The sequence below is a fragment of the Montipora capricornis genome, chromosome 12 (genome assembly GCF_036669925.1).
Source record: "Montipora capricornis isolate CH-2021 chromosome 12, ASM3666992v2, whole genome shotgun sequence".
NCBI classification, from domain to species: Eukaryota; Metazoa; Cnidaria; class Anthozoa; order Scleractinia; family Acroporidae; genus Montipora; species Montipora capricornis.
In genome coordinates, this window is record NC_090894.1 from 4,921,142 (window position 1) to 4,928,641 (window position 7,500).

At 43.2% G+C, this 7,500-nt stretch overlaps 6 non-coding genes across 6 annotated transcripts; 4 read left to right on the plus strand and 2 right to left on the minus strand.

The window, feature by feature from the left end:
- Positions 1-2,461: 2,461 nt before the first annotated feature.
- On the minus strand, positions 2,462-2,533 carry Trnat-ggu (transfer RNA threonine (anticodon GGU)). The gene has a single exon. It is a non-coding gene; the product is annotated as a tRNA-Thr (tRNA).
- A 307-nt stretch (positions 2,534-2,840) lies between these two features.
- Positions 2,841-2,912, minus strand: Trnat-ggu (transfer RNA threonine (anticodon GGU)). The gene has a single exon. It is a non-coding gene; the product is annotated as a tRNA-Thr (tRNA).
- A 347-nt stretch (positions 2,913-3,259) lies between these two features.
- Positions 3,260-3,331, plus strand: Trnat-ggu (transfer RNA threonine (anticodon GGU)). The gene has a single exon. It is a non-coding gene; the product is annotated as a tRNA-Thr (tRNA).
- A 307-nt stretch (positions 3,332-3,638) lies between these two features.
- Positions 3,639-3,710, plus strand: Trnat-ggu (transfer RNA threonine (anticodon GGU)). Its single transcript has one exon. It is a non-coding gene; the product is annotated as a tRNA-Thr (tRNA).
- Positions 3,711-4,775: 1,065 nt separating this feature from the next.
- Trnat-ggu (transfer RNA threonine (anticodon GGU)) lies at positions 4,776-4,847 on the plus strand. Its single transcript has one exon. It is a non-coding gene; the product is annotated as a tRNA-Thr (tRNA).
- Positions 4,848-5,533: 686 nt separating this feature from the next.
- Positions 5,534-5,605, plus strand: Trnat-ggu (transfer RNA threonine (anticodon GGU)). The gene has a single exon. It is a non-coding gene; the product is annotated as a tRNA-Thr (tRNA).
- The last annotated feature ends 1,895 nt before the right edge of the window (positions 5,606-7,500 follow it).

Consider the following 7,500-nt stretch of genomic DNA (forward strand, 5'->3'; position numbering starts at 1 on the left):
CTCTGGTTTTCAAACAGATCTGTTTCGTACAGGACGTTTAGCTTGTCCTGCACTCATCAGTGTGCAATCAAGCGAAGCCAGCATCACTAAAACCTATAAGAAAACGAGCGAGAGCGAAGTACTCTCCATCAACAGAGAAGCAAGACAAATTGCCAAAGAATTTAAACTCGAAGATCGTATAGAATGTCTAGCAGAAAAAGAAGTATCGATCAACCTTAAAGACCACAAGCCAAACTTCCCAAACGCACCGGCATGCAGATTAATAAGTCCAACGAAATCGGAAATAGGGGGTGTGAGCAAAGTTATACTAAACAGATTGGTAAAGAACATAGTAAAGGCAACCGAAATAAAGCACTAGAGAAGTACTAGAATGGTTCAGATCATTCCCCGACAAGCAGAACGGATGTTTCATTGGATTCGATATCGTGGAATTTTATCCATCCATAACAGAAAAGCTACTATTAAAGGCTATTGACTTCGGAAAGCAGTTTAACACCATACAAGTTGGCGAGAAAGATATCATCATCCACGCAAAACGCACAGTAGTATTCAAAGGAAAAGAGCCCTGGAGGAAGAAAGGTAATAACAACGGTTTCGATGTAACGATGGGGAGCTTCGATGGGGCAGAATCATGTGAATTAGTGGTATGCTACATGATTTCGCTATTACAAGCAAAACATGGGTCATCCATCTTATGCTTATACAGAGAAGATGGATTGGGCATGGTCGAAGGGACACCAAGGCAAATTGAAAATATGAAGAAGGACATTTGCAAAACATTCCAGGAGAACGACCTACGAATTACGATCGAAACCAACAAGAAAGTGGTCAATTTCCTTGATGTCACCCTAGACCTAAACACGGGAAAGCACATACCATACATGAAACCAAACAACGTTTTACAGTAGGTCAACATCAAATCCAACCACCCCCCAACCATCTTAAGGAACATTCCTGATCATGAAGGAATCAACAAGCTACTGTCAGAAATTTCTTCGAGCGAGGAAGTCTTCAATGAAGCAGCCTCCGTATATCAAAAGGCGCTGAGCGACAGTGGATATGTTTACAAACTCAATAATGTTAGACCAACGGCTCCAAAGACAGGGAAACGGCAAAGGAAGCGTAACATCATCTGGTTCAACCCACCGTACAACGAAAACGTGAAAACCAATGTGGGAAGAGAGTTCCTGAACATTATCCGTAAATGCTTTCCGAAAAGCAATAAATTGCACAAGATCTTTAAAAAGAACACAATAAAACTATCCTACAGTTGTATGCCAAACGTACGAACAATCATCGAAGGATATAACAAAAGAAAACTGGCAAAAGGCAGCAAAGATAGTTTCCAGAAGGAATGCAATTGTCCGAGGAATACCACGTGCCCATTACAAGGAAAATGCCTCTCAAGAGACATCGTGTATCAGGCAACGGTGAAGACCAGCGAAAAGGAAGAAAAGTACGTAGGACTCACAGCAACTGATTTCAAAGCAAGGTACGCAAACCTCTGGTTCAATCCACCATACAACCTGCAAGTCAAGACCAACATCGGAAAAAAATTCATTTACCTGATCAAGAAACACTTCCACAAAGGCCACAAGCTTCACAAAATTCTAACACGAACACAATCAAGCTTAGCTACTGCTTCACAACCAACATGACAGGCATTATCAGGCAACACAATGCAAAAGTATTAAACGCCACGAAAACACCTAACGAAGCGCGGCTATGCAATTGCAGAAACAAGCAATCATGCCCCTTAGACGGCAAATGTCTATCATCGTCTATAGTCTATAGAGCCGAAGTGACAAGCGATAACAACACCAAGATCTACTACGGAGCGTCAGAGGGAGAATTTAAAACCCGATACAACAATCACACTAAATCCTTCAGGCATAAAAAGTACTGCAGTGAGACGGAGTTATCGAGGCATATCTGGAGTCTAAAGGACAATAACATCAATTACACGCTACGCTGAACAATAGAGTCTTTCGCCTCACCATACAAATGTGGATCAAAGAGATGCGACCTGTGCCTCACAGAAAAGTTGTACATAATAAAAGCAGATACGCGCCACCTACTAAACAAAAGAAACGAGTTAATTTCTAAATGCAGACACAAGAACAAATACCTTTTGTCGAACTTAAAAAGGCACGCTCCCCTAGAGTATTAGAATAGTCTTTAAACGAGTTAGAATGCAAATGTAAGATCTGTAGCCTGATGATTGTCTAAACATGAAACTTGAAGTCGCTACGCTGTGAAGTTGTCTTTCTTCTAAACGTTATATTCGCTCTACTTCACGCGTATGGAGCACTCTGCAGCTAACTGAAACCCCCTACTTGCGCTATATATATATATATATATATATATATATATATATATATATATATATATATATATATATATATAATTAGTAGTGTAGGATGGGAACAGAAATCGATACAACAAAGGAAATGAGTGAAAATGTGTTCAGCCGGGAATCGAACCCGGGTCTCCTGGTTACCGGTCAGATGCCTTACCACTCGGCCACTGAACCAACCCCGCCATTCAGCCGAATTGGAAGGACCTTTAAATGGCAAGCTCTGAGGAGAATCGCACATTTTCTGCAGTGAGGATCGCGTCACTATGCTCAAGTTGATCAGCGATTCACAGTAAATTTCCCCCTATATATGAAATGACTGTGTAAGTTTGAGCGGGGAAATAACAACAACTAACTGCCTCATTTACCTTTGGATCACCAACCTATTCCCTTCAGAAGGCGATTCACAGTGATTTCTGACAAGTATTAATTAGTAGTGTAGGATGGGAACAGAAATCGATACAACAAAGGAAATGAGTGAAAATGTGTTCAGCCGGGAATCGAACCCGGGTCTCCTGGTTACCGGTCAGATGCCTTACCACTCGGCCACTGAACCAACCGAGTGGTAAGGCATCTGACCGGTAACCAGGAGACCCGGGTTCGATTCCCGGCTGAACACATTTTCACTCATTTCCTTTGTTGTATCGATTTCTGTTCCCATCCTACACTACTAAATCGCCTTTCTAAGGGAATAGGTTGGTGATCCAAACGTAAATGAGGCAGTTGTTGTTGTTGTTATTTCCCCGCTCAAACTTACACAGTTATTTCATATATAGGGGGAAATTTACTGTGAATCGCTGTTCAAATTGAGCATAGTGACGAGATCATCACTACAGAAAATGTGCGATTCTACTCAGATCTTGGCATTGAAAGGTCCTTAGAATGCGGCTGAATGGCGGGGTTGGTTCAGTGGCCGAGTGGTAAGGCATCTGACCGGTAACCAGGAGACCCGGGTTCGATTCCCGGCTGAACACATTTTCACTCATTTCCTTTGTTGTATCGATTTCTGTTCCCATCCTACACTACTAATTAATACTTGTCAGTAATCACTGTGAATCGCCTTCTGAAGGGAATAGGTTGGTGATCCAAAGGTAAATGAGGCAGTTAGTTGTTGTTATTTCCCCGCTCAAACTTACACAGTCATTTCATATATAGGGGGAAATTTACTGTGAATCGCTGATCAACTTGAGCATAGTGACGCGATCCTCACTGCAGAAAATGTGCGATTCTCCTCAGAGCTTGCCATTTAAAGGTCCTTCCAATTCGGCTGAATGGCGGGGTTGGTTCAGTGGCCGAGTGGTAAGGCATCTGACCGGTAACCAGGAGACCCGGGTTCGATTCCCGGCTGAACACATTTTCACTCATTTCCTTTGTTGTATCGATTTCTGTTCCCATCCTACACTACTAATTAATACTTGTCAGAAATCACTGTGAATCGCCTTCTGAAGGGAATAGGTTGGTGATCCAAAGGTAAATGAGGCAGTTAGTTGTTGTTATTTCCCCGCTCAAACTTACACAGTAATTTCATATATTGGGGGAAATTTACTGTGAATCGCTGATCAACTTGTGCATAGTGAGGCGAGCCTGTCGGCAGAAAATGTGCGATTCTCCCCAGAGCTTGCCATTTAAAGGACCTTCCAATTCGGCCCAATGGCGCGGGTGTTTCAGTGGCCGAGTGGTAAGGCATCTGACCGGTAACCAGGAGACCCGGGTTCGATTCCCGGCTGAACACATTTTCACTCATTTCCTTTGTTGTATCGATTTCTGTTCCCATCCTACACTACTAATTAATACTTGTCAGAAATCACTGTGAATCGCCTTCTGAAGGGAATAGGTTGGTGATCCAAAGGTAAATGAGGCAGTTAGTTGTTGTTATTTCCCCGCTCAAACTTACACAGTCATTTCATATATAGGGGGAAATTTACTGTGAATCGCTGATCAACTTGAGCATAGTGACGCGATCCTCACTGCAGAAAATGTGCGATTCTCCACAGAGCTTTCCATTTTAAGGTGCTTACTCTTAGGCTCAATGGCGGTGTTGGGTCATTGGCCGAGTGGTAAGGCATCTGACCGGTAACCAGGAGACCCGGGTTCGATTCCCGGCTGAACACATTTTCACTCATTTCCTTTGTTGTATCGATTTCTGTTCCCATCCTACACTACTAATTAATACTTGTCAGTAATCACTGTGAATCGCCTTCTGAAGGGAATAGGTTGGTGATCCAAAGGTAAATGAGGCAGTTAGTTGTTGTTATTTCCCCGCTCAAACTTACACAGTCATTTCATATATAGGGGGAAATTTACTGTGAATCGCTGATCAACTTGAGCATAGTGACGCGATCCTCACTGCAGAAAATGTGCGATTCTCCTCAGAGCTTGCCATTTAAAGGTCCTTCCAATTCGGCTGAATGGCGGGGTTGGTTCAGTGGCCGAGTGGTAAGGCATCTGACCGGTAACCAGGAGACCCGGGTTCGATTCCCGGCTGAACACATTTTCACTCATTTCCTTTGTTGTATCGATTTCTGTTCCCATCCTACACTACTAATTAATACTTGTCAGAAATCACTGTGAATCGCCTTCTGAAGGGAATAGGTTGGTGATCCAAAGGTAAATGAGGCAGTTAGTTGTTGTTATTTCCCCGCTCAAACTTACACAGTCATTTCATATATAGGGGGAAATTTACTGTGAATCGCTGATCAACTTGAGCATAGTGACGCGATCCTCACTGCAGAAAATGTGCGATTCTCCTCAGAGCTTGCCATTTAAAGGTCCTTCCAATTCGGCTGAATGGCGGGGTTGGTTCAGTGGCCGAGTGGTAAGGCATCTGACCGGTAACCTGGAGACCCGGGTTCGATTCCCGGCTGAACACATTTTCACTCATTTCCTATGTTGTAACGATTTCTGTTCCCATCCAACACTACTAATTAATACTTGTCAGAAATCACTGTGAATCGCCTTCTGAAGGGAATAGGTTGGTGATCCAAAGGTAAATGAGGCAGTTAGATGTTGTTATTTCCCCGCTCAAACTTACACAGTCATTTCATATATAGGGGGAAATTTACTGTGAATCGCTGATCAACTTGAGCATAGTGACGCGATCCTCACTGCAGAAAATGTGCGATTCTCCTCAGAGCTTGCCATTTAAAGGTCCTTCCAATTCGGCTGAATGGCGGGGTTGGTTCAGTGGCCGAGTGGTAAGGCATCTGACCGGTAACCAGGAGACCCGGGTTCGATTCCCGGCTGAACACATTTTCACTCATTTCCTTTGTTGTATCGATTTCTGTTCCCATCCTACACTACTAATTAATACTTGTCAGAAATCACTGTGAATCGCCTTCTGAAGGGAATAGGTTGGTGATCCAAAGGTAAATGAGGCAGTTAGTTGTTGTTATTTCCCCGCTCAAACTTACACAGTTATTATAGATATAGATATATATACACTCTACTTGTAATGGTATTGAGCGCTCTTCACCTTCACACCACACTATAAACTTGGTATATATATATATATATATATATATATATATATATATATATATAGACAAGGTTAATTTGGAAACAGAAATCAGCACAACTAAGCAATTAAGTGAAAATGTGGCTCAGCCAGGAAGTGAACCTGGGTCTCCAGATTACCGGTCGGATGCCTTAACCACTCAGCCACTGAACCAACCACACTAGGAACACATATTACTGTACAACACATACACAATTTTGGCCTTGAGATGGTCAGGTCCGAGGAGACAATTTCACACATTCTCTGCAATCAGGATCACGTCACTACTCCCCGGTCGATCGGTGATGCACGGCCATATCCCCCTGTAAATTAACTAAGTACAGTGAGGTAGGGAGGGGATGTATATAGCAACTGATTGCCTTAATTACTTAGGATCACCAGCCTATTCCCGTTTGGATAGCGATTCATTAGGCATTTCTGAGAAATACAACAGACAAGGTTAATTTGGGAACAGAAATCAGCACAACTAAGCAATTAAGTGAAAATGTGGCTCAGCCAGGAATTGAACCTGGGTCTCCAGATTACCGGTCGGTTAATTTACAGGGGGATATGGCCGTGCATCACCGATCGACCGGGGGGTAGTGACGTGATCCTGATTGCAGAGAATGTGTGAAATTGTCTCCTCGGACCTGACCATCTCAAGGCCAAAACTGTGTATGTGTTGTACAGTAATATGTGTTCCTAGTGTGGTTGGTTCAGTGGCTGAGTGGTTAAGGCATCCGACCGGTAATCTGGAGACCCAGGTTCAATTCCTGGCTGAGCCACATTTTCACTTAATTGCTTAGTTGTGCTGATTTCTGTTCCCAAATTAACCTTGTCTGTTGTATTTCTCAGAAATGCCTAATGAATCGCTATCCAAACGGGAATAGGCTGGTGATCCTAAGTAATTAAGGCAATCAGTTGCTAATATATCCCCTCCCTACCTCACTGTACTTAGTTAATTTACAGGGGGATATGGCCGTGCATCACCGATCGACCGGGGAGTAGTGACGTGATCCTGATTGCAGAGAATGTGTGAAATTGTCTCCTCGGACCTGACCATCTCAAGGCCAAAATTGTGTATGTGTTGTACAGTAATATGTGTTCCTAGTGTGGTTGGTTCAGTGGCTGAGTGGTTAAGGCATCCGACCGCCCTTCTGGAGACCCATGTTCAATTCCTGGCTGAGTCACATTTTCACTTAATTGCTTAGTTGTGCTGATTTCTGTTCCCAAATTAACCTTGTCTGTTGTATTTCTCAGAAATGCCTAATGAATCGCTATCCAAACGGGAATAGGCTGGTGATCCTAAGTAATTAAGGCAATCAGTTGCTAATATATCCCCTCCCTACCTCACTGTACTTAGTTAATTTACAGGGGGATATGGCCGTGCATCACCGATCGACCGGGGAGTAGTGACGTGATCCTGATTGCAGAGAATGTATTAAATTGTCTCCTCGGACCTGACCATCTCAAGGCCAAAACTGTGTATGTGTTGTACAGTAATATGTGTTCCTAGTGTGGTTGGTTCAGTGGCTGAGTGGTTAAGGCATCCGACCGGTAATCTGGAGACCCAGGTTCAATTCCTGGCTGAGCCACATTTTCACTTAATTGCTTAGTTGTGCTGATTTCTGTTCCCAAATTAACCTTGTCT